General features: G+C 45.0%; 1 long non-coding RNA gene across 1 annotated transcript in view; it reads left to right on the top strand.

Annotated features, from left to right (window-relative positions):
• Positions 1–22,862: 22,862 nt before the first annotated feature.
• Positions 22,863–27,566, top strand: part of LOC144233604 (uncharacterized) — an 11,248-nt gene continuing 6,544 nt past the window's right edge. Inside the window, exons 1-2 of the long non-coding RNA XR_013335713.1 lie at positions 22,863–22,936; positions 24,611–24,820. This is a non-coding gene — a long non-coding RNA (uncharacterized LOC144233604). The remainder of the gene's footprint in view (positions 22,937–24,610; positions 24,821–27,566) is intronic.

Genomic DNA, 27,566 nt, shown 5'->3' with positions numbered 1-27,566 from the left:
TCTAACTTTAAAAAATTATAAAATAAATGCGGACTGAGGGAAACTTCTGCAGGCCTGCCCTGCCACGCCCTCGGGTTCTGCTGACTCGAGTTTCGTCTTTTAATGAGTGCTTTCCCCTTACGGGCCCCTTCTTGAAACCTGGCTCTGTCTTTGCTACGTGCTACCTGGACAGGCAAGCAGGGGAGAGGAGCCGAGGCTGTCTAGAGTAGGGGTGGGGAGTGGGGGAGACCTGCTGGGAGGCAGGCAGGGGGCATCAGGCGTATGGGCACCCAAGAGACAAATCTTCCCTAAGGTCCAAGCCATGACGGAGCAGCCAGGGACTCAGCTGGGTCCCACTGCGTTTCAGTGTGATTGTGTTTGGAAGTGTCAGAACAGCTGGGAAGACGAGCAGAGTGCCCTTCGTGGGCCCTCAGTGGAAGCTGCTGGCTTGTCCACCACTTGCTCACATTCCATTTTTCACCTCCCGACGGGCTCCCACAGGGGAGATCTCAGCTGTATTTATCGCCCATGGACCTGCCAGGTCCTTCGTGGTTGATTAGGAGAGGAATGGGTTCCACCCTGTATCAGAAACCATCAGCTCTCGGGCCAGAGACGCATGTGTGAAGCAAGATGTCTCCGAGAGGTGGTGGGTATGCTCAGATAAGCTGGGAGGGACCGGCCAGGGCGAGGACACCCATCCCGGAAGCTGCTAGAAGAAAGGCTCTTAAAGGCGCCACATGAGGTATGTGTGTGTCCCGAGTTGCTTTGATTGTTCTGAACATTCCACTGCATGACTGTGGCTTAAAGGACACAAAGCGGAGTGCCTGGGTGGCTCAGTTGGTTAAGCGTCTGACTTTGGCTCAGGTCATAATCTCACGATTCGTGGGTTCAAGCCCCGCGTCAGGCTTTGTGCTGACAGCTGGCTCGGGGCCTGGAGCCTGCTTCAGATTCTGTGTCTCCCTCTCTCTCTGACCCTCCCCTGCTCACGCTGTCTCTCTCTCTCTCTCAGAAATAAATGAAACATTAAAAAAAAATTGAAAAAAATAAAATAAAGGACACAAAGCTAAGTGTCACGCATGGTAGCTAATTGAGAGCAGGTCTTGTCTGGTGACAACTAGTAGTATATGTCCTTTTTATGTTCTCTAGGAGGCTGTTTATAAATGGCAGCTACTCTACATAGATCATTTGGAAGCAACACTTAAGGTGTTGTCGAAACAAAGCAGGACTGCCTAAATCGATTGATGCTGCTGTACAGACTCCCCGGTCCCACCCTCAGAGATTCTGAATTCAGTAGGTCTCAGGAAGGACCCAGAAATCTTTCAGCAACTCTCCTCTCTACACCCACCATCTCTCCCGTGCCTTCATTTGTACACGGGGTGATTTGGACAAGAAATCTCAGAGGACTCCTCTTTGAGAAAGTCTGTGAAAAGGACACTGGGCTTGTAAATTGAAGGCCTGGATTTGAGAGCAGCTGTGTAACCTTGGAGAAGTGCCTTCACCTGTCTGGGCCTCCACTGCTGTCTACAAATGAGGGAAGTGATCTTTCAGGCTCTTTTCAGAGCCAATAATACTCCACAAGTTTAGGCCTGCTTGCAATGGCCTCCCAAGGCCGTGGGCGTTCCAAATCTAGAATGGGCAACCCTCAGGCTGAGCTTTACTCTGAAGAGGACCGGTTAGCAAACCACAGAGCTTTGTCCCAACTTCCCACTCGGGATCAAGCCTTTGAGGATACTCCCCTGAGCACAATACTCCCCTCTAACACAGTCCCCTTCCTCCCCACGTAATTCTGAACACTTCCACAGGCATCCCTGATTTTCACCTTTCGGAAGGCTAGACTTTAGGCAGGGCAGCCGGCGGAGCTCCACGTTGATTGAAGGAAGACTGAGGCATGGAGAGAGGAAGAAGCCGAGAGACCCTTGTAGCCGGTCTGTCCCAGACGCCCATGCTTGTCCTGGGGCCTGCCTCGTCAGCAGAGCTTCAGTGCAACACCACTGACTCACTGCATGGGCCAGAGATGAACATCACAGCCCCCGGATGAGACTTATGAACAGGCCGTCTCCTTCTGGTAGTGTTTCCGTGAGTTTATGAGACATAAAAATGTCACGGTAGCCCCGCGTTCTTCAGCGTGAGAGCACTCCTGGAAGGCACCAGGCACTTTCTCTTACATGTGTTTATTAGATCTGCTCACCCTCACTGCCATTAACATCTAAATGAGCCATAACTGCCTGCACTCAGAGGGTTGGGATCCAGTTGTGAGTCACCAGCCCTCTGGGTCACAGAGGCATGAAGAAGAGAGAAGCGCAGAGACCCACACATAAGAAAAGTCTTGATCTGTGAGACTTGAGTGTGGTGGTCCTACTTTATATTCTCTTACCTTTCCACCTCTGATTTTGTGCAGAGGAGGCCTGAGATTACAGTCCTGGCTTGGCACAACCCCCTGGCTCCCACTCTTTTTGGCTGCTTGAGGTTGTTTCCGACAAAGTCATCATTAAGGATCACTTGCTGTATCTTGGGAAATTCTTGCACAAACCACACACCCTTATGGCAGATACTGTCTGACTCCGGTTTCAGTCTCAGTATAGGGTTATTTAGGCATTTCTTCTTTTGGCATCTCGTTTCTGTGGCAAGAACCTTGTGCCAGTAGCAAAACCTTTGCCCTTGATGGAGATCACACTGGCAGTAAAGGATGCTGTTCTTTCCTCTCCACCAGTTCTGCCTTCCAGACTTGAAGCCAGCACGTCAGAGCACCACTGGAAACCAAAGGAAGTAAAAAACAAATTAAGATTAAAAAATTTAATATAATTTAATTTAATTTAAAAAGACGGTATAAAGTTTGTGCATTCTTTTATTTTAGGGAATCCTCTTAGCGTGAGCCTCTTAGGCTGATTATTTTACAAAGAACTCCAAGAAGTTAACTTCTAAACCCATGGTGGGTTAGAAGGAAAAAGGGTGCTATTGACAGATACCAACAGTGTAACTCGTGGCAGTCTTTGGAGATGGCAAAGCTGGGAAAGCTGTAACCAGATGTTCTGTGTTCTATTTAAAAAGGCAGAGAAGCAGACAAAATATTCTAGAAATAGTTCTTCTCCAAATCATCACAATATAAAAAAATGTAAAAGACATGAAAAGGATATGCCCCAACCATCTGAGAAAACTCATTCTCAGAAAGTAGCTATGTCTAACTGTAGTTAAATATTTATTGTCAGTAAGTTGTAAGTCAAGTCAAGTCCTTGGAGTGTGCTGGGTGATAGAATATTGGTGAGGAGAATGCAAGAGCCAAGTGCCTAGAATCTTTCCACCCAGCCTTGGCTAAATGAATCCTGGAACCTTTTTCTATACTTTCAAACTTTGGGGATTTGTCTAACTTCATGATAAAACCTGCCATCCTTCCCAAGCACAGTGCTGTGTGTCTAAGTCAGGGGGAGGGAGATATATTTAAAGGTAACCTAAAACTAACTTTTTAAGAATTTTTGAAACATTTGTTAATCTTTGAAAAAAAACAACTGGATTTGGGGTGCTGGCTGGCTTAGTTGGTACAGCATGCAACTCTTGATCTTGGGATCGTGAATCTGAGCCTCACGTTGGACACAGAGATTACTTAAAATTTTTTTATCTGTCAAAATAAAAAAAATAATTGTATTCTTATCACAAATGTGATAGATCAGCATTGTGCAAATTTTAGAAAATGCAGATAAGAAAAAAAAATCAAGTAAATATCACTTAAAATTTCATCCTAAGAGTTAGGACTGCAAACATTCATCCTTCCAGTCTTTTAGTTTATTTTAATTTAATTATATTATATTATTTATTATTTATTGAGAGGAGGGAGGGGCAGAGGGAAAGGGAGAGAGAGGGAATTATAAGAAGTCTTCACGCCCAGTTAGGAGCCCAAAGCATAGCTTGATCTCACAACCGTGAGATCATGACCTGAGCTGAAATCAACAATTGGTCACTTAATTAACTGAGCCACCCAGGTGCACCCCCCCATCTTTTATTTTTAATTGAACAAGAGATACATAAATACATGCACCTTTTAAAGAAAACCAGAATATCACATATTAAACCAAACCATCCGTTGACCACTTCCCATAATCCCAAGCCCGTCTCTCTATCCAAGTGACTTTTGGGAGTTCGCTGTATTTCCTTCCAGAGTTTTATAATTATATGCAACATATTTTGTGGATTGTGTTCACATAAGAGGCATCATACAATGCAACATAACAATCATCATACTATTGGAATTCATCAATGTTTAGGAAATCTACTTGCATTAATTTATAGACCAAACTAATTCCTTTCAACTGCTGAGTAGTATTCTATTGTATGGATATACCATATTTAATCATCCTCTCCACTTTTAGTGAAGACTTAGGATTGTTAACAATTTTTCACTGCCTCAAACAATGTTGCAATAAATATCATATATTTTTTTCCTACCTGTCTCTATTTTAAATTTCTACAAGGCAAAATTCTGGGTCTGAGGCTATGCCCACATTGCCTCTAAAGTAGCTGTGCGTCGTCTGAAGTGCCTCAGCAGTCTCAGTGACCCAGTGCAGTAGGTGTAAACCACTATCTCTTCACTGTTCTAATTAGTATTTGCCTGACAAAAACTGTCTGAGTGTCTTCTTACAGGTTTGTGGCTATTCGTATTTCCTCTTATGTGAGTTGTGTATTCATACCCTTTGCTCATTTTTCTAAAGATTGGGTTTTTTAAAATATGGGGCGCCTGGGTGGCTTAGTCGGTTAAGCGTCCGACTTTCACTTAGGTCATGATCTCGTGGTTCGTGGGTTCAAGCCCCGCGTCGGGCTCTGTGCTGACTGCCAGCTCAGAGCCTGGAGCCTATTTCAGAGTCTGTATCTCCCTCTCTCTCTGACCCTCCCCTGCTCACGCTGTCTCTCTCTCTCTCTCTCTCTCTCTCTCTCTCCTAGAAATAAATAAAACATTAAAAAAATTTTTTTAAATAAAATAAAATATATCTGTAATACTCATTCTTTGTTCCATGTCTTGCAAACTTTCTCAGTCTCTGGCCTGCCTTTAATATTGTTTGGGGTATCTTTTGTTAGATGTGGTGCTTTGAACAACTTAGGGCTGAGGAGTGAGGACTTCCACCATCCCCAGTGGAAAACCTGCATATAATCTGAATTCCCCAAAACTTAAGTACTAATAGCCTGTGGTTGACCAAAAGTCTTGCTGATAATGCAAACAGCTGATTAACACATACTTTATACGTTTTATTGTTACTACATTCTTACAATAAAGTAAGCTAGGGAGAAGAGAGAAAATGTTAAGAAAGTCACAAGAAAAAGAAAATACAGGGCTGCCTGTGTGGCTCAGTCAATAAAGCATCCAACTCTCGATTTCAGCTCAGGTGGTGATGTCATGGTCCATGAGATCAAATGCAGCATCGGACTCTGCTGACAGCACACAGCCTGCTTGGGGCTCTCTCTCTTTGTCTCTTTTCCTCTCTTTTTCTCTCTCTCTCTCTGCCCCTCCCCCTCACTTATGCTCTCTCTGTCTCTCTCTCAAAATAAATAAACATTTTTTAAAAAAGAAAAAGAAAATACACTTACTTATAGTGCTGTACTGCATGACATCCATATATATGGGGACCCAAACAGTTCAAATCTGTGTTGTTTAGGGGCCAAGTGTACAGTTCTTTTCTTATTTACAATTTAGATAACATTTGTTCAAGAACTTACTTCGGTGGTTTAGCCTTTTACTGTTTGAGTTTTGCTTTCCATGGCTTATTCAAGGTCTCCCTTTCCCTTGGATTATAATAATATTTCCCCTTACTTGTTTGCCCTGCCACTTCAAAATTTTTGTTTTGAGGGTTTGGGTTTATAATTCACCTAGAGTATAATTTTGTGTATCATCTAAGGTAGAGACTTGCTTTCATTTCATTGAATCATAAGTGATTCAATACCACTTGTTAGTTTATTTCTCCCCACTGATTTGAAATGTTGTATCAAACACCAGTTTGCTAGTATTATTTCTAGATTCTCTTCTAAATCATGTTTTATTGACCTAGTTGTAGTCTAGTCTTACCAAAAAATGACACTGATTTTCTTGCTCTGCCGTGTGTATGTTTATTTGTTTCACGCCCTGCCTTTTTTTTTTTTTTACAATCTACTTTTGTTGTACAGCCTACTGTTTTTACTGAAAAAAATTGCAACAGGAGAATGGATAAGTTCTGATAATCACATGATGGAATACTATATAGCGATTTATAGAAACTAAATCTATACATATCAACATGGATACATTTCCCAAATATATTGAATTTAAAAAAAAAAAGCAAGAAAACAAGTTTCCATGCAAATACCATGGACAATATCATTTATAGAAAGCTTAAAAATATGAGAAACAACACTTGATATAGTTTAGGAATAGATATGTAACAAAAACAAAAAGGAAATTCGTGGACATGATAGACACCAAAATCAAGATTAAAGGTGGATCTGCCACAAAGCTTGTGAGGCTTAAGCCCCTCACTTACATGGACTCCTTGTGAGGTCCTGTACTGATATTTCATTTCATAATTTTGTACTTTTTTTTTTCTTAAAGAGGCCAACCTTTCCCAGATCGTATTAGCTTTAAGACTATCCTCCAGTGGGGGAGGGAAGGGGGAGGGTAGAGGAAGCGGAGGGGAGGGAAAAGGAAACAAAGAGTCTCTCCCAAAAGACTGCAGGTTCCTCGGCGCCTGCCCCCTCAGCCACCACTGGCTAACTTTGGGGCCCTCAGGCCTGGAGGCATATTTACTGTAAACCAGGTGGTAGCTGGATGGGACACGATGTGCAGCTCAGGGCAGTGCAGGGCTCCAGGCCTGGAGGGCACCTAGCAGCAGCCAGCCGACAGCCAAGAGTTCCAAGGAGTACTGCCTGCTGCCACCCCTCAGGGACGGGCCCATTTTTCCAGAGAGAAGCACTCCAGGCCAGAAGCTGAGTGCTTTGGGGTTGTGTCCCAGAGGACGATTTGAGACCCCAAAGCACCCTTGAGCTGCAATTCTAATCCAGTTCTCGAAGCTTCCAACTAAGTCTTGCTTCTTTTACTCAAGGTTTATACCATTAAAAAAACCCAAAAACCAACTTGAACCGAATAAATATATGGTGGTTATTTCAACAACAGCAACAGAAATACACACTCTGAACATCTTTCCATGTGGTGAAATATTCTTTTACAACATCTTTAATGGCTACATAGGACATGTCACTTATTAGAGCACTTACCGTCAGATGTTTAGATTGCTTCCAGTTTCTGCTCAAGGTAGGAACAGCTCACCCCTGGTGTACAGCCTTAATTATTTCTTTAGAAAAAATTCCCATAAGTACACTCCCTTGGCCAAGGAGTCTGATTATTTTCAAGGCTTTTGAGATATACTACCAACTAGACTTCCAAAAACGTTGCATCAATTCACCCACACGTCAGTATAGGACAGTCTGCTTTGCAAACTGAAACCAATGCTAATTATTTACCTTAAAAACTGTTGTTCGGAGCACCTGGGTGGCTCAGTGGGTTGAGCGTCAGATCACAAGCTTGCAGTCCATGAGTTCGAGCCCCACATCGGGCTCGCTGTTGTCAGTGCAGAGCCCATTTCAGATCCTCTGTCCCCGCTCTCTACCCTTCCCTCTTGTGCGCTCTCTCAAAAAAAAAAAAAAAAAAAGTTCTTTGGACAAAAAATGGAACCTCATAGCTTTAATTCACCATCAGTCACTAGACCCATTTGCCTTATTACCATTAGACACTGTGTTTCTTCTGGGTTGATTTACTATCCATGTGCTTTGTTCTGTCGTCTGTTAAGGCACTCCCCTTTTTCTTACTGATGACAGAGAGCTTCTATTTATTATGATATTAACTCTGTTTCATGTGTATTTTAACACTTTTTTTTGTTCCATCATTTGCCTTTATATTTTCTCTTTCGTGTGTTTTGACATAGGTATCTTTAGTTAAATATAGTAATTTTCTACTTTTGATTCTGTCTTTGGTTTTGTTGTGTTTTTTTAAGAAAGTCTTAAAAATTCTGTAAATGTTCACCTATATTTTCCCCCAATACTTCCCTGGTTTTATTTTGGGAATTTTTCCTAGCTGAAAGATGAGATGGAACTCTTTTTTTTCCCCAAAGAGTTAATTATTTCATTAATAAGTCATCTTTTCTTACTGATTTAAAATGGAACTTTAATTATACACTGGATTGATTCTGTTTTAATTGATATGTATGCTTTTGTCATCATTTATGTGAATTATTATAATTATGGCATATGTCATTTCTAGTATTATGGAAACTCGTCATTTCTTTCTTTCGTTTCCACATTAGTGTGGTTGTATTTGCCTGTGTGTTGCTCCAGAATTAAAGCAATTCTGCTTCGCTTTCCTTTTATATAATATTAAGAGTGTTAATAATGCTTTCTCTTGAACTCAATCAAGGTTATGACCAGAAGATATGGTTGAAAAAGAAAGGGGAAGTTTAAAGAGACACTTACCAGTCCAGGTGGGCCATTACAGATTTTTTGCTCTAATCATTTCACAAATAACCAGACCTCAAACTCTGGAAGACTGTTCCAGAACATTCTGGAAGAATGTTCCAGAGCCCTACTACTTATGGCATAAATGAAAACCTGTGTAAAAGGGAGTCATAGAGAAAATACAATGATGTATGGGTAGAAGTGAAAGAAAGAAAACAGGATCTGAAATTAAGAGGAACACAAAGGCACATGAAATCAAAATGCTGGAAGTAACCTAAAAAAATTATCCATGGTTTCCATTTGTTCCCCTTCATTCATTTTTCATTTCTGAAAAAGAAAAAAAAAGTCTAGAAGTTTCTAAGAAGCTACTGAAAAACTTTCATATATCTCCATATCTAATTCATGAAGTATGAACTTGTGTTTCAGACAGTTCCAGAATAACAGAATCTTTGCGTCAACCTGCCCAATGCAGGAATCCCCCTGTAGCACTTCCTCTAGGAGGAGTGGCTGCCCCGCCTCTGCTTGGCTACTGCCTGACCAGACCCTACCTCACTGCCTCCCTGAGCTCTTTCCATGTTTAAAAAAACCTAATTATTAGACGGTTCTTGCTGCTATAAAGTCAAAGCCTGTCTCCCAGTATTCCCTCTCCCTTTACCCCCGGTTCCGCCTTTTCACGCCAACAGAGGCCTCGCTGCTTGAAGCTGACTCTTCTGTCATCTTCAGTTTTATCTTTCACGGGCTTGTCATTCCTGATTCCTCAACTAGTCCTTTCAGGACACGGTTCTAGATCTCTCAACATCTTGGTCACTCCTCTGGAAATGTAAAATAGCCAGCATTTCTTTTAAGGGTAAAACACAGAAGTTAACTTCATTCTCCAGAGTCCATCGGACCTGTGCAGTAATTGGGAGCAGCTCATTCCTTACTTGGCCTTTTTTTTTTTTTTTTAAATGAATGCATCTGAAGTTACATGCACCCCTGAGATCACAGACTGGCGCTTCAGCTATTTGGCCGTGTCATCAAGAAAATAGCTCAGGCCCTTTGCACGTGAGCGGGTGAGCAAATCTCACAGGTGAAACTGACCCCCTAACAGACTTTGGAGAAATATGGGAAAGCCAAGAGTAAGGAAAGGAAAGGCCTTGCCATGGAAACACGGAAGAGTTCAGGTGGTAGAACACGGGTTCTGTGGAAGCTTCTGTGCCCAGGGAGGATGGGTGTCCGCGGCCGATGATGAAGGCCCTGGAGGAGTCCCTGTGCCGGGTGCAGGCCTCTGCGCTGGCAGACAGAGCCCCGGATGACTGAGCTTTTGCACTTCTCAGTCTTGCTCCCTATTGCTCAGGATTGGTTGGGGGCAGGGAGGGCTTACCTTTCCATCTGGTCCCAGTCAGTGTGCTGTTGTGTCCGACCATGCTAAACGGAAATGAATACTCAGGACCCCAGTTACCCTGTGTCTGGTCCCCTCCGGGTCCCGGAGAGCCTCAGTCAGGTCTCCCGGCAGCTTCTCTCTAATCCAAGGAGCACCCAACTCCAGGGATGCCCCTCCTCCCACTGGCCTTTCCTCCCCCAAGAAAGCAAGGCCATTNGTCCCCCGCGGGGGGGTGGTGCAGACCAAGGAACTGGGGGCCGCTCTAGCTGCGCAGATTGGCCCTCTGATGTTGCCTCTGGACCGGAAAAAGCAGGCATATTCACAGACGGGCCCTGCCAGAAATCCAGGAGTGGTGTAATTACAGAGCTACAGCTCTCGGTTTTCTGTTACCCTAAATCCTGGCATAAACCATAGTGAGTAAGTCAGAAACTAAATAAACACTGGCTTTCAAGGGAGGCAGGGGGCGGTGGAGGACGAGGAGGGTGGGGGAGGGTGGAAGCTCGCCGAACTTCTATTGGTGGAGGAGGAGCATGTGACCTGAAGACGCTGAGATTTTTTTTCCTGAGCTCACGGAAGTTTCTTCAATGGGTTCATTGTCAGTGGGCCTGGCCTACCTTACCTTTTAGGGGCTTTGTTTCCCATTAATCTGTCTCTTATAATGTCAAATCCATTCGGGAGTAGATTACATGTATCTTCTTACACTGCTATTCTTCCTGGCAAATTAAGTCACCGAGGAAATACAAAGCAGCCTGGTTTGTCTTAACTTTTGCCACCCTATATGGCAGCGAGAAGGTGTTGATGTAGAGGTGCTTGCAGCCCAGCTGGAAAGTAGGTCTCCCCTCGGCAAGTGTACAGTGGAGCCCAGGGCCAGTGGTTATAAAATAGAGGGGAGGAGAAAATGTGGCAGCAGCCCGCATGCGCCCCAGGTTCGGCCACGAGCCCCAGGCCTCTTGGACGTGAAGAGAGTGGCTGGGGACAAAGAGACCCCCTCGGTGCTCCCCACTCCATGCACCTTCCCTCCCTCCCCGGGAACTCTCAGCCCTGGGCAGAGGCCACCACACATGTCCTCCTCCCTGACCCACTCAGCTTCCTATAAGGTTTGGGGCTGAGCTGCTACCTTGTGTTAACTTTCTATTTGGGTATCATATCTCTGAACCTCAGCTGTACCTCACAGCTCATCTCTGGGCTCAGGATGAAAAATAACACCTCCTGGGGCATCCGGGTGGCTCAGTCGGTTAAGTGTCTGACTTCAGCTCTGGTCATGATCTCACAGTTTGTGGGTTTAAGCCCTTTGTTGGGCTCTGTGCTGACAGCTCAGAGCCTGGAGCCTGCTTCCGATTCTGTGTCTCCCTCTCTCTCTGCCCCTCCCCACTCACGCTCTCTCTCTCTCTCAAAAGTAAACACTAAAAAAATAAAAAAAAAAAAAGAAAAAGAACACCTCCTGATTGGAGGAATAAACCCGTAAGGGTCACTCCGCTGGTTTATAAGAAGGAGCTGGACGCTTAGGGGTTGTTTCCACAGACTGATCAACACTGGGGAAGCCTTTCAGAAAGCTGTGGTAAAGAGGTGGGTTTATCCTTACTTTCAACTCTGAATCTTTACGCTCTGGGATGGAATATCCCACAAAGGTCATTCGTGAACAGTCCAATGATTTGACAATAAAAAAAAATGTTTTCCTATGGCAAATTTCAAGCCAGTACAAGAGAGGAGACAGTTCTGTGTATCTTCCGCTTAGCTTTAACAAAGGCAACTCTTGGCTGATTTTGTATCACTTCTACTCCTCTAGTCCATTCATTAGGCACCCTCCCCAGCCAGGATTATAAACACAACACACCAAACAAACAAAACACATCCTGTCATTTTGTTCCTAACTATACAGTGTGTATCTCTAGAAGATAACTTTTGTTTTAAATAATCACTTGTGTGCTAGCATCAAAGTGCTCTGACCCTTGAGGCAGAGCCTGAACGCTGATGAGCCCCTCACGATAAGCCTCTGGGAAGCCCCTGCTACTATCACATGGGATGCCATGGGTCCACCAAATCTTACTTTATGTCCACGCTGCCACTCCTCCTCTTTTCCCAGTCACCTGCTGTCAGGAGAACTGGCTTCTTACAAGGGGTTTACATGTATAGATTTGGAAGCAAGTCTGGCTTAGAATCCCAGCTCCAGCACTTCCTTGCTCTGTGACCTTTGACAAAATACTTAACCTTTCTGTGCCTCAGTTTCCTCGTCTAAAAGCTGAGCCAGTTAAAAGCATGTGCATACTTTTAGAGTTGTAAGGATTAAATATATTAAAAGTAACGTGAAGCTCTTGGAACAGCACCTGGCACATAGAAAGTACCAAGTGTTTGCTTTTATTATTATTCTTTGCTTAGTACGTGCACCATTTCTACCAACACCACCTACATCCTGAATTAACTGACAAAAACAATAACCCATCATATGTATTTTTCAAAGCATTTTTATACATTTTATCAGGTGCAGTCTTGCCATGATCTAGGATGGTGCAGGGAATTTGGAGGTGTTAATGCAGAACAGGGGAGTGCAAAGGTTCCGCTCCAGTTAGCCCTGTTCATGATGAGGGGAAATTAGAACCAAACAAAGGGCTAAAAAGAAAGTTGGTTAAATAAAATATAGCATATTTGTTCTGTTCTACCATCATTAAACGGAAACGAACATTTAATGACATAAAAATTATGCCGAGTAAAGTGAAAAAGGAGGGGGACCTGGGTGGCTCTGTCAGTTAAGCATCTGACTCCTGATTTCAGCTCAGGTCATGATCTCACAGTTCATGAGATCGAGCCCCCACATCAGGCTCTGCGCTGACAGAATGGAGCCTGCTTGGGATTCTCTCTCTCCTTCTCTCTCTGCCCCTCCCCTGTTCACTCTCTCTCTCTCTCACTCTCTCTCTCTCTCAAAATAAACATTTTTTAAAAAAAGAAAAAACTAAAGTGAAAAAGAAAAGTTACAAAAAAGCATGTCAACTATGAATTTATTATGCTCTTTTTCCCTTTTGGTATATTAGGCATGTTAAAAGGACTGGAAAAATAGATATCAATATATTAATGTTATTTCTCAATGGAGCAACAAAAAGTCATTTCTCTTGTGTTTGAAACTTCTTTTTTAATAAACAGATAATCTTTTTATTATATTGGTAGCATTTACATTTCTTCATGGCATTTAATAATAATAATAGATTGTGTTTGAAATTTCTGAATGTTACATAGTGAATATGTATTACCTTTACAATAAGGAGAGGTTACCGTTTAATTTTTTTTATGTTTTATTTATTTTTGAAAGCAAGAGAGACAGCACAAGCAGGGAGGGACCAAGAGAGACGCACACAGAATCCAAAGCAGGTTCCAAGCTGCCAGCACAGAGCCTGATGCGGGGCTCGAACTCACAGACCATAAGGTCATGACCTGATCCAAAGTCGGATGCTTAACCAACTGAGCCACCTAGACACCCTGAAAGGTTGCTGTTTAAAAACAGGATAAGTAATTGTATATGCAATATAGCTCAGTTACGTAGAGGATCTATGAAAACAGTGATGTTAATGGGAGGATTGTGGATACTTTTTTCTTTATATTTTTCAAGTTTTTCCAAATTTTTTTATTCTGAGAGCATGATGTTGCTTTTAGGGAGATGGTTCATATAGGGAAACTGAGGCACAGTAGGCGGGCAGCAAGGCTCTGTGGCTCCAAACTGGAGCAGGTGTTCAGTCCTTCCCAGAGATGCCCCCTTTTGGATCTCTTCCTGACCTGTGCCTTAAGGTGGAGGCTATGACTGTCACAGAGTAACAGTCTTTAAGCCTCTCTTCTCAGAAGAAATGGGCTGCAGGGCCCTGTGTGTTTGGGGTGAAGCAGCGCCCTGGCCATCTGTGGGGGCAGGAGGCCAGCCCTCAGCTGTGCCTCCCCAGATCCTGAGGCAGCAGCCATCTCCCTGCTCCAGACACCAGCTGTGAGGGAGGGGTCAGCTTTGCAGGCAGATGTGTCCCTACATGATAGCAGCCCACCCAGTCAAAGTTGTTTGGAGCCTCCCTGCTCAACCTCCCCAACAAGTGTGTCCAAAACAACGCAAGATGGGAATAAAAGCAAATAGAGGTGGGGAAAGAACAAAAAAAGGGAAAATGAGAGACAAATGTTGGATCTGATAACAACCAAGGCAGAAGGGAGGGTGGTGGGGCCCAAAGGGCAAAGCTGGGGACTAGAAGCCATGGACCAAGAGTCTCTGTGTCGCCCACTGCCTACCTGTATGGTCCAGGGCATGTCCCCCACGGGGGGTAGTGCCAATTCCGCCAGAGGCAGATGTCACTAAAGGGCAAGAAGGATTCCTGCTCCTGGAAGGGGCGCCCCAAGTGCACGTTTGGCCAAATACCCACAGGAAGAGTGGTTGGTTCACGGCCTTCCCACGCATGCCTGTCGATTTGCTTGTCGTCACCAGACTCACTGCTTACAGATGTGCAGACAAGGAATCAGCCTCGTGCTGGCCTTGGCACACTGGGAGGCTGCGGCTGGGCTGGCAGGCAGCCCCCGGCCTGGCCCGGCCCTGGGGCAGGGACATCAGCACGTCTGGATGGACCACCTTGAGGGCAGAAGTGGCTCCAAGTGGCTCCGTGGACCAGGGCTGTGCTCCAGCAGGACTTTCACGGACCTGTCTGTGGGCCTCAGAGGAGAGTAGTCTTTGGGGCTTTTTTTTCCCCAGGTGGAATGGATGCAAAAAAAAAAAAGTAGCCATGGTCTATTGCCATTAAAATGTTATTTACGGCTCTGGCCGTTCTAACATGTCCCCGGTCACTTACCTGCCTTTGGACAGGGAGGGACACCAGCAGTGACTTCAAGGCAAGGAAATATGACAAGAGAGCACCACTGACGATTTGGATAGGAGGAAAGAATGATTCTCCCTTACTCCCTAGCTTCCTAAGTTTTCCTTCAAAATCCCACCAAACCCTCCCACTGGCATCCATTCGGCTTTGCAGAATTTTTTTTTCCTGTTTTTGTTTCTAATGGAGGCTCAGGTGACACATGACGGTTCATAAAATGGCTTCAGAGGTAGGGGCTACAAGGGAGACAAAAAGTAAACCGGGGTGGGAAAGAAAAACAACCAGGAGGTGGGAAGGGCTGGCTGGTTCCTTCTCAACCTGATCCAGGGGAGGGACGGGGGCCTCGACAAGAAGGCTGGGCCCCTTCCTTCCCCCCAGGCTGGGGGCGGGGGGGTGAGGAAGCAAAAGGCTGTTGCTCTGGCCCTCCTGAGTCTCAGGGAAAAGGGGAAAGCCATCGTTGTGATGTCATGAATTACGGGAAAGGGGAGGGGGTGCTGGGTGGGGTATAGGGCAGTTGGAAAAACTGATTTGGGTTCTAGCACTGGGCGTGAGTTGGAGGAGGCTGCAATGAAAGAGTAAGACTTGATCCTGGTGACTTCATTCCAGAGAGGGTGACAGAAGCCACTCCGCAGGGTATTCACTAGAGCAGGTCAGACAACACGTTCCGAACCGAATTATGTTGATACGGCCCATGAGCATGCTTGTTCTGAACTACCACCAACCCCAAACAAAACACATAGGCAGAATCATAAAATGGGCCCCCCTGGTGGTAGCAGGCTGTGCCTACTTCAGCGAAGGTACTGTAGGGGTGGCCCTCTACCTGAGGACACGGAAGCTATAGGATGGCCACTCGGCATCGTGCCTGGACATTCCAGGTGTACGCTAGTGTCCATCTGCAAGCAACAGCAGCCAGGCTGTTTTAAAAAAAAATGTATCTGGCACTGTTTATATATGTCCTACCCTGAGGCTAACACAGAGGAGAGAAGACAGTTACTGGGACCCAAATTCAATAGCATNCCCAACACTGCTGGGTGTAACCTTTTAATTGACTTTATATTTCTGCCTCTCTTTTAAAGGTCCAGTTTGAGCCTCACATCTCCCCCTCCTCCTCAGTGATGTCTCCAATCGCTCTTACAATTCCAAGTCAGTATTATTCGAATAAAACTAGTTCATGACTGGGGCGCCTGGGTGGCTCAGTCGGTTGAGCATCTGACTTCCGCTCAGGTCATGATCTCACGGTCCTTGAGTTTGAGCCCTGCATCAGGTTCTGTGCTGACAGCTCAGAGCCTGGAGCCTGCTTCAGATTCCGTGTCTCCTTCTGTCTCTCCCCTCCCCCACTCTCTCTCTGTCTCTTTGTCTCTATCTCAAATATAAATAAACTGAAAAAAAAAAGAGGAAGAAGCAAACTGAATTTTCTTTATATTTACACACTGGTTCCAAAGCTAATGGTTAATATGTCTGCCTCGTTCTGAGATTTAGAGATATAAGCTATTATACATCATGCACATGAAGTTGATAAACTACATTATGTACCCCAAAGCTACATATTTCTATGTAGACACCTCTGTTTCAGACAGAAACATATAACCTAACAAATAATTCTTCACAAGAATGGAAGTGAACTCAAAGGCAAGAGCAATTAACTGGCTAAGTCTTTCCTCTGTGCTCAGTGTATTAGTCTTTGTTTCCTGTGTACTTGTATCCTTCCTTCCTAGATACACTGAGAGGAGGTCAGTGTGACTTAGAAGTCTGATACAGAGTTTTTAAAACTTACTTTCTAATACATAAACAAAAGTTCCATACCGCCAATATTAAGTTAGGCCTTGTCAAGCACTGTCCAGTATAGTTTTACCTTTCACCACTAATTTAAAATGATTTTTAATTCAGGTACACCTGGGTGGCTCAGTCAGTTAAGCGTCTGACTTCAGCTCAGGTCATGATCTTGAGGTTTGAGTTTGGGCCCCATGTTGGGCTCTGTGCTGATAGCTCAGAGCAGGGAGCCTGCTTTGGATTCTGTGTCTCCGTCTCTCTCTGCCCCTCCCCCAGCTCACACTCTGTCTCTCTCTGTCTTTCAAAAATAAATAAACGTTAAAAAAATTTTTAATGATTTTTAATTCAAATATCCAAGAGCCAACCAAGAGAAGAGGTCTTGGCTTTGGCATACAAGGAATTGCTGTAGATCATTTACGTATAAAAGGACACTTTTTAGAAAAATTTTTTTAACGTTTATTTATTTTTGAAACAGAGTGAGCAGGGGAAGGTCAGAGAGAGAGGGAGACACAGAGTCTGTAACAGGCTCCAGGTTCTGAGCTATCAGCACAGAGCCCAATGTGGGGCTCGAACCCACAGACTGCGAGATCATGCGAGCCAAAGTTGGATGCTTAACCGACTGAGCCACCCAGGCGCCCCTAAAAGAACACTTTTAAAGACTTTAGGTATTCTCTGCAGTTCGTAAGTAGTGCTTGAGTCAGTTTCCTCTGGATGCTCTAACAAATGACCACAAAATGGAAGCTTAGAGAACAAACAGTGCCTTACCGTTTTGGAGCCCAGAGGTCTGAAACCAGTTTCACTGGACAAGGTGTCGACCTGGAGGGGCCCTTCTGGAGGCTTGGGGGTGAGTGTTCCCTTGCCTTTTCTAGCTTCTGCAGGTGACCTGCGTCCTTGTCTCCTGACCCCTTCCTCTTCCTTCACTCTCTTACTTCTGCCCTCACCCTTTCTCTTTCCTCCTCCACTTTCTTGCCTTGCCCTGGAAAGACCTTGTGCAAGGTCCCCCCTGGATAAGCCAGGCTGGTCTCCCCACCTCGGGTCCTTTATTCTTCACTCCTGCAAGTCCTGTTACCATATAAAATCCCAGAGATTGGGACATGGACAGCTTTGGGGGTGGCTTTGTTCTCGGAGCGTTTACAGCCATAATGACATCTGAGTCCCACGTCCTGGAATCCAAGACGGTGCCGGGTTGGTAGTGGGGAGACCTGAGCTAGGCAACCACGGAAGGGTAGCTAGGGAACAGATGGGTCTGCTTTGAAATGCTGATCTGACTTGCTAACCGAGAGACCTTGGGCAAGTGACTTACCCAATCTGGGGAGTAACCACAGCTCCTGGGCAGGGCTGTCCCTGAGAAGTGACTTACTGTACGTGAAGCACCTGGCAGAGGCCGTGTTTGGAAAATAGCTGCCTCCCCCAACCCTGTTCGCCCTTCCTACTCCACCCTCAGCGGGGAAATTATGCTTGTGATTTTTTTTATAATTTCTAAAAATTAAAAGCACCTCACAAATATAGATTCGTATGATTATAATAGACAAAGTGAGGCAGGCCTTTAGGAGAGACCATCTCTCTCCTAAACTGAGAGCCCAGCAAGGGCGTAGAAAGCGGCTCTCCATGTCATTAGTCGGAGGGGTGGGTGACGTCCGTGTATAGAAGAGCTTTGGGTATAAATGGGACAAAGGGATGAATGAGAAGGAAAAAGAAATATGAGTGAGTGTGGGCTCACGTGCTCTGAGAAGATAGGAAGGACCATTTGAGCCCACCGTGCCCTGGATAGCAAACTAGATGATTTAAGCACACCAGTTCCTTGAATTTCAGTGTCCCCAGCTGTAAAACGAGCATTATGAAGAATATCCCACCTCCCTCTACTTATATACAAACAAAAATTTACACACAAATTGAGAAAATGTGTGCACAGTGTGGTATAAACGGTATTTTGGCCCACAAATCTAAGGCGGCATCATACCCCATTGTTATAAGATATGGTCAGGAGGGGCAAAAACGTCACCCAGCTTCAAAATGTGCCTTCCATGTCAGCATGGGAAAAACAGCCCACACAACTAAGAAAGAAACTTTGCAACAAAATCTGTCAACAAGCCACTTACCCCCTTCTTCCATAACCAATGCCAACACTTCCTTCTTTAGGGCGTGCTGCGAGCCGTGGGCATTTGTACCCAGAGGCCTTGCAAGGACAGCAGCCTACCAACTGGGTCCATCCCTTCTAAGGAAAATGGCTTCTAAGTGACTGATCTGGGGGCTTACTGCTCTCGGGACAGCCCTTAGTCCCTGTAGAAGCGAAAGGATTGGAAGCAAGCAGCTTACTTTTCCCTCAGTGCCCAAGAACTAAGGGGAAACCCATGCCGGCATGAATCTTTCTGGGCTTTGTTGGCTACAGAAGGACCCAGAAGCAGTGGGCCTCCTCCCCACTCATGGGGCCTCCACTAGGTTCATTCTTAGGTGTTAGTCCTAGTCTTAGTAACCAAGCAGTTTTCTTCTAAGGATCAAATCTCACAGTTTTCTTTTCTGGCTTTGCTCCAGCAATTTTCCTGGGACAGCCCTAATCCCTGGGCCTCAGTATCCCCACCTTTTCATTAGGTGGGTTGTGCTCGGTTGATCACAGATAAGTAGCATTTTGTACTTGTGATCTCCTAGTACCACCATCTCATTTTGCAGAGGAGGAAACTGAGGCCCAGAGAGGGGAAGGGACTTGGCAGAGGTGGCAAAGAGCTTGGGTGTGAAATTCTGGTCTTTGTCTAGTCTCCTTAGGCAGCCAGCTCCTCAGCAACGCAGGGGCAGGGGCTCTGGCTTCCTGCCATCTGAATCTCTCCAGGTGCCCAGGCCCGTGGAGGGGGGAGGGTCAGTAGACATGTATTGGCTGGTAGACCTAATTGATGGAGAAAGGACTGGTGGATTTGAGTTGGGGAGAAATTGTGAAGAGTGATCGGGACTGGGAAGCAGGCCCACATGGGCAAGTGTTGGGCTTGGGGGTTGGGGATGTGTGGTTCTGGACAGTCACTTACCAGCTGGGTGACCTTGGTCAAGTCTCTTGACTTCTCTACATCTCCATTTCTTCACCTGTAAGATGACGGTGACCATACCATGGTTTGAAGATTTACAAAGCCCGATATACTCAATAGATAGGAGCTGATTTTTGTTGTGGTCCTTATTATTGTGTAATTACAATAGGGGCAAACACACAGTCACTACAGGAGGCAGGGAAACAGGAAAAATGTCATGGAAAGATGTTGGGAAAGCACAAGGAAAAGCGGTCCCTTGCCATCGCTCCTGAGGTCGGGTGGCACTGCGGGCCTGCAGGAAATTCCACGGATTCTGGTGGAGAATGCGAGGCAGAGGGAAATGAAGTGGCTCTCATTCCTGGTGCACAGAAGACCTTCGGCTCATCCACATGTAAGGAGCCTGGGAGCCCCACCCCATCACCAGAATGGGTGGGGCCGCTCCTGTGTTTCTACTCACAGCCTGAGCAGTAGGTGACCCTTTTTGGACCGTTATGACACAGTGCTCAGTGTTGCCGTTCACCTGGCTTCCTCTGTGATCAGAGGGGCATAATCCAGGCCACGGCCCGCACTTGATGTGACTTCTCCTCCTGGAAACGGCCCCTCCAGTGTTCTGGCTCAGGATGCTCGGTCACCTCCAGCAAAGAGCTCCAGAGGACAGGAGGCACATGGAGGTTCGGCTGGGTGGAGCTGCAGCTGGGAGAGCCACTCAGATACGTGGAAACTGAGATGCAGACACAGCTGTGGGGGCAGAGTTCCCCCGTCACCCTGGAGGAAAATGGTGACAGAAAGAGAGATGGCTTCCTAAGGAATTGAGGAAATCTCACCTCTGAGGACAATACATAGGTACGAATGCCTCTGTTGGCTCATTTTTGGCAGAATGGCCCTGGCATTCATGTGTGGTTTGGCATGTACATGTGCTTCTTCCCGCCCCTGGAGTGAGGCCCTCCCCCAGGGGTCAATCCTGTGGGCAATCACCACGTGATCCTGTTTTCAGTGAACCTCTGCTTATCACTGCGGAAGGGTCAGCTGATCATTAAGCAGCAAGATCATTACCAAACCAGAGAGATCTGCCATTTTAATGGGGGCAGAGTCAAGAGGGGAATCAGTAAGACTAAAGCAATTGGCTCTGGCATCCAGAAGACTTGGGTTTGAGGTCCAGCTGTACCGCTGCCTTGGACAAGCTGTGCTTCTTGCTGGAACTCAGTTTTCTCATCTGTGATATGGGAATAACAATCTTTCTTGTCTGCTATGGTTGTGGTGTGGTTTGAGTGAGATATTTACTGTAAAAGTACTTGGTTAACTGTAAATGCTAAACACTTGGAGTAGGACGTTATTGCTAGCTGTCCCTCTCAAAGTTTATTTCAAGGAGTTTTAAAGTCGGGAAGGGAATTCTCAGCTGTACCTTAGATGATAGAGCTTGAGACAGCCCCGCACCCACTGTGTCACTTTGGGAGAGCAGGTATGCCTTCCAGTCTCCAGCCAGGGTAGCCCTTCTGAACTGAACAGCTATATGGTTGGTTGAAACCTGAAACCCTCCAAACTTTCCATTGAATCAGAGCAAGGCTGCTCAAAACTGTCCCTTTCAGGAGGCAGGGAGGTGACACCTCTAAAGGTTGCATCCTGTGCTGGCCACTGGGCCACTGAGTCATTCCAAAGTTTTCCAGGGAACCCTTTTCCCACCTTGAGCCTTAGGAGTTCCTGAACATGAAAGCAAAATAATACAAAGGCTCTAGTAGCTTCTCCAGGCTGCTGTGTTGGCAGGTGGTGAGAGTGGCTGAAGGAGAAATGCGTGTGCGCGTGCGTGTGTGTGTGTACAGGTGAGGGAAAAAGGCAGACAAGAGAAGGGAGGAGGGGGAGGAGGCTCATTCGGTCTTCCATTCAAAAATGCTGTTTGACAGTTGACGGTATGTAGGTTCTGTGGTGGATAAGGAAGATGGGATGAGAGGGAGGGAACATGAGTGAGGTGGGAGGGGGAAGTGAGGAGAAAAAGAGCTCAAAAAGGAGGTTATCTGATAGAATATTCTGAGCTGTAGATTCCTGGGCAAGCAGGCAGGCAGGAGAGCATTCCCCCCGAGAAATGCTGTCAGGGTCTGTATGGGAAACCTCTCTTGTCAGGTCACGTTACCCTCCTGGGTTTCTTTAACCAAAGACGTATGTACAAGGCAATTACGAGGGCTCTTGCCTGAAAAGTAGCAGGAGCCCATTCTGATTCCTGACCCTTAGCAGGTGATCAGCAAACAGAAATGGAAGGCCACACTTTGCACACGGACTCTGCAGTGGGGAGGCAGATAGCACAGTCCATCTCAGTAACTTAACAGCAAAATGTCCTTCTCTGAGATGGGTGCAGGGCATGCAGGAGGCCTTGCTTCACTCATTCTCAGACCCCTATAAGGAGCCTGCTGGGATTCAGCTCTACCCAAATGACCTAATGGACAGGACATCCTGTCTATGGGTAACACAGTGAGTACTGGACCTACACCATGAATACAATCCGTTCCCTGCCCTTCAACGGCTCTCAACTCAAAGGAGAGGGCAAGTCCTACCTATTTACAGATGAAGAAACTGAGGCTATATGTGATATCATTAAAACATACATTAGTTCTTTCTTTCACTCATTTATTCAGAAAACTTTCACGGAGGCCACATGAGGCACCGGGCTGTGTCCTGGGTGCTGGAGGCTGATACAGAGAAAAGTCAGGCACGTTCTGCCCTGCAAGGGGACACCTGCATGGACCATGACAAATAAATGGAACACTTTGGAATTTATATTTTGGTTGTGCACTGGAGCCCTGTGACTTTTATCTGCATAGCTTCAGTTTCATCATATGTACATGCCATTCAGAGGGGTAATGGGAAAATGCCGTGGGGTGTGTGTGTGTGTGTGTGTGTGTGTGTGTACACAGAAAGGCTCCTGAAATTGTTGCCTCAGATCTCAGGGAGTTGTGGGGAGAAGGATGACTGGAGAATGGTGTGAGGAAAGGCAGCCCTAGCCAGTTTCAGTGATGACGTGGTACCTCCAGGAAGAAGAGGAGACAGTACAGCTGAGAGCATGGGCTGGGAATTCAACCTGCATCAAGCCGGTGGTCAAGAGCATGGACCAAGGACAGTCAATTACATCTGCCACTTACTAGCTGTGTAACCTTGAGGAAATGGCCTAATCTCTTTAAATCTCAGCTTTCTGATCTGCAGAATGAAGATAATGATGCATATCCCTCAAGGGAGTACAGACATCATTGTGGGGATTCACTGAAATACTCTAGTATCACTGGCACCTTCAAGGAACTCAGTAAGCTATCGTCATTCAGCAGCAGTATCATCGTTATCAAAAGTGTCCCCCTGGGAAGGAGTAGGAAACCGTGACAATGAGTGTGCATGGGGATTTTCCTGCTCAGGGCAGGCTTGAGTGGATACAACGGCCCCTCCTTATCTCTCTGGGGATTTCAAGCCCCGGTGGGAGGAAACCACATCGTGGACTGGACCTTCAAGGCCCAGGCTGCATCGGACCAGGAGCGAGTATGCTGCACCTGACAGTGAGTGGCTGGGGCCCCAGAGCCCCTGCTCTGGGCGGGGTGGGGCTCTGGGGCCTTTGAATAAGGACAGCAGTTTATTCCCATCTCCCCAAAACCCCACAAGTAGGTTCCTCAGAAAGAGAGAAGTTCAACCCTCCAGTCTCCTTCCCAGAGAGCAGGTACTTCTGAGTTTTAAATAACTGTACATTTTTTTCCTACTTACACAAATGCTCATATTTGCAAAGTGTAGGAAAGTTAAATAACATTTTATGATGATCCTGAACATCACCACCCAAACCAATCACTCTTCTTTTCTGTAGTTCAGATTACTTTTAGTGCTTTATTTTTTGCCTTAAAAAAAAAAAATATATATATATATATAGTTATAATCTGAATATGATTCTATTCTACTTTCTCACTTAATGTTACTTTGTAAGCTCTTGTTTTTACAGACTTTACCTACAAAATTTTAAAAGTCTGCCCTTGGTTTGAAATAGATGATGTGTTTTTCTCTAATCATTTCTGCATTGTTAGATGGTTTCCAATTTTATACTTTTTAAATAACATCACATTAACATCTTTGGATGCACCCATATTCTGTAACTTGAATTATTTACTTAGATTAAATCCTCAGGGGTACCTGGGTGGCTCAGTCGCTTAAGCATCTGACTTCAGCTCAGGTCATGATCTCACGGTCCATAGGTTCAAGCCCCATGTCGGGCTCTGTGCTGACAGCTAGCTCAGACCCTGGAGCCTGTTTCAGATTCTGTGTCTCCCTCTCTCTCTGACCCTCCTCTGCTCACACTGTCTCTCTGTCTCTTAGAAATAAATAAAACATTTAAAAAATTTAAAAAAAGAAATTATCTCCTCAGAATAGAGTTTGTACAATTAAAGAGCATAAACGTTTATAAAGCTTTTAATGTTTTAGGCAACTCAAAATGTCTTCCAGTTGTTTTTTAATGTTTATTTATTTTTGAGAGAGAGAGAGAGAGCATGAGCAGGACAGGGTCAGAAAGAGAGGGAGACACAGAATTTGAAACAGGCTCCAGGCTCCCAGCTGTCAGCAGAGAGCCCAACACAGGGCTTGAACTCCCAAACGGTGAGATCGTGACCTGAGCTGAAGTCAGACGCTTAGCCGACTGAGCCACCCAGGTGCCCCATGTTTTCCAATTTTTTAAAACAGTATATGTAATGTTATATGTTAAAATGTTAAAACATAAAGATAAATAAAGTGAATGGAAAAACTGGGGCAGTGCCTGGGTGGGGCTCCACTTGGTTGAGTTTGTTTAGTCTTGATTTCAACTCAGGTCATGATCTCATGATTCCTGAGATCAAATCCCATGTCACTGACAGCGCGGAACCTGCTTGAGATTCTCTTTCTCCCTCTCTCTGCCCCTCCTCAACTCGCACATGCTCTCTAAATAAATACACTTAAGAAAATAAAATGAATGGAAAAATGATTAATAATCCTACTGCCCCAAAATAACCACTTTTGACACTTTCATATGCTTTCTTCCACATTGCTCAGGGATCATTTTTTATGTAAAATCATTATTTTCACTTATTTCTCCACATCATTAAGATTCTGTCTACAACATAATTACTGTACAATGGCCCTTTGTGTGTGTGTATCATAATTTATATCATCTTGGTGGTTAACAAGATTTTCCCCTAATGACTACCTGTTATAAATAGCACTAAAGCAGATGACAAAAGACCGCTGCATTCATGAGGAGGACCCTGTCTGGAGTCACAGAAGTATAACCTCAAGCACTCATGTACATCGAGAGATTCACTCCTCTAGCACCTTGCAACTGGATTCAAAACCATTTCTATACTGGTTTTACGAATGGAACATACTGCGCTATAGAGCATTGGAGTGACCCGTGCAAGTTCATAGATTTAGTAAGTTTCAGAGATGAGTTGATCCTAATGTGTTGGGTCCAATGCCCCTCTCATACATGATTCAATTTGGTAATTTTTATTCTGAAACATTTTTGTTTTTTGAGCAATTTGCTTTGAGAGCAAAGTGTGCATAAGATGACAAGGTGCTAAAGGGAAGCCTAAAGAGGATTGACTTTTATTCGTACCAACCTGGGGGAATTTCTCTATTGGTGTATCACAGATCTCTACCCTTGACTTTATCCTGTCCTGCATTTTAATGAAGATGGATAAAGCAGGCTTATCCCAATTTCAAGTAACATGTCACTAAGGTGCTGAGTGACAAGAGCAAGATCCAAACTCAGTGGACCTAAAGGAAGGACCCAAACTCTTCCTGTTAGGAAGAAGTATAAATATTTATTTTCTATTCAAAAAGGGGGGGGGCACGGGGGGTGGAGAAAAGGGAACTATATACAGCAAGGAGGAAAACTGACCTTATAGTATGTCTATTAAAAATGTTAAAAAATGGGGCTCCTGGGTGGCTCAGTTGGTTAAGCGTCCAACTTCAGCTCAGGTCATGATCTTGAGGTTCATGAGTTTGAGCCCTGAGTTGGGCTCTGTGCTGACAGCTCAGAGCCCAGAGTTGGCTTCAGATTCTGTGTCTCCCTCTCTCTCTGCCCCTCCCCTGCCCATGCTCTCTCTTTCTTTCTCTCAAAAATGAATAAATATTAAAAAAAATTTTAATGTTTGAAAATGCATTTAACTCTCTCTGCTTAGTGCTGGCCAACAATGTAATGTAGGAGCCACCAAGTTGCACAATCCACAGGACCCCATTTACATGTACGTCAGTGAGACGGCCTTGGATACGGTTGCCAAAAAGCTGCAGTAAATTTAGGCTGTCTTAATAGAACTGCAGGGTCATTAAAGAAATTTTCATGATACTTATTAAAGACTATGTGGTTAGACTTCATTCAGTAAGGGACTTCTCCAATGGGGTTTTGTAGTAGGGGAAAGAGCTTGGGCTTCACTCCAAATACAATAAGGACACATGAAGATTTATAGCCAAGGAGCAGAGGTAGTGGATGGAAAGTTACTAAGATGAAACATGAGGGGTAGAGGGGATTCTGGCTAAACAAACTTCACAGGATTATTGCTGAAGGCAAGCCAGAGTCGTGAGTTGGGGTGGGGGTGGGGGTGGAGATAAGGAATTTGCCCAGAAATCAAGGGTGGAGAGTTTTTGCTCAACGGATCCAGCAGAATTCTTGCTTAAAAAACTAAGCAAAATTGAACACAGAAGCCCGAGTCAGGGCCTTATTGAGAAGAGAGTTCAGGGGTGTTGATAAAAAGTCTGAGAAACATGTCATGTTTATCTTTCAGAAGACATTGATTGAATACCTACTGTGTGCCAGCTGAACAGTACAGACAAAACTAAATTCCTGTCCCAAAGAACTTTACATTCTGGTATCAATATAAGGAGAGACTAAAAATAAGCTAGTATATGAAAACAATAAGCAAGATAATTACAGTATGATAAATACTATGAAAGAAATAAAGGAGGGAACATGGTAGAGAGTTGGATAGCATCTCTAGAGCAATTAGTGATAGAGAGGGAAATGAAGTTTGGGGTGTCAGAGAAATAGAGACAACTCAGAAAATGAAGGAGAGGCTGATTATGTTGAGTGCCGCTGGGAGCACACAAAGGCAAAACAGAGAAGTACCCACAGAATTTGGCAACATGGAAGTCATCTGTGGCCATAACCAAGAGCAGCTTTGGCTGGGATATCGAGGATGGAAGCACAGTTGGGGTGGGTTGAAGAAAGAATGGGAAGTGAGAAAGTAGAAGCAATCTTTTCTAGAAGCTTTGCCTTGGGTGGGGAGCACAGAATGGGATGTGGCTAGTGGATATAGAGTCAGGGAAGCAGGTACTTTAAAAGATGGATGATATTAGGACACAGTCTTCATAGAGAAAGCGAAAGTGATTGTCAGGAGAGAGGGAGGAGAGACACACACAATCTTTGAAATGACAAAAGTAGAGATGGGTCCAGAGTGTAAGTGGAGGGCTCAGCCTTTGATAGAGGGAGGGAGACAGAATGCTTACTACAGAGAACTATTGTAACTGGAAAGAAAATGGAAAATATGAGGTCAGCTGCCAGAAGGTTTGTAAGGTTGGTGGTAGGAAGATGTTAACCACTTCCATGTTCTGAATGAAAAATGAGCCTCAAGTTGAGTGGAGCAGAATGCAGGTTTGAGAAATAGGGAAAGTTATGAAATGAGTGCCTTGGGAAGTGAGAGTCCGTACTGATGGGAAACTTAGCAGGAGTGCTGGGTGGAGTGGAGCATCTGTTTGAGGTTCATGCAAGCATCAGATATTGACTCTGGCTAAGTTGAGCAACAAATCTATTGGAAGAATGGAGAGAGTTCCCATGCTCATAGGCAAAGCTGAAGGACCAGAGTACCAGGGACTCAAAAGCAGAAACCCATGGACAGCAGCTGTTGGGATGACTGGGTTCCATCCCTCCACATTCAGATTCCAAGGAGAGAGCAATGTCCAGACTGAGGCAAAGAACAATGATTTTATTGTAAGTCTCACCAAGTCTGTGCTCAGTGGGAAGGGCAATACTTCATCCAGCGAAATTGTGGTCTTATTACCTAACAAAGAGGGAAAGGATCCTGTACAGACAAAATCAGAGGACCACTATGCAGTCATGAATTAAAAATAATGAGTTAGGGGCACCGGGGTGGTTCAGTCCATTAAATGTCTGACTCTTTA

This window comes from Crocuta crocuta, unplaced genomic scaffold, assembly GCF_008692635.1.
Source record: "Crocuta crocuta isolate KB4526 unplaced genomic scaffold, BGI_CrCroc_1.0 scaffold225, whole genome shotgun sequence".
In the NCBI taxonomy this organism is placed as follows: Eukaryota; Metazoa; Chordata; class Mammalia; order Carnivora; family Hyaenidae; genus Crocuta; species Crocuta crocuta.
The sequence above is the reverse complement of the archived record's forward strand: the minus strand, read 5'-3'. Positions and strand labels throughout refer to the sequence as shown.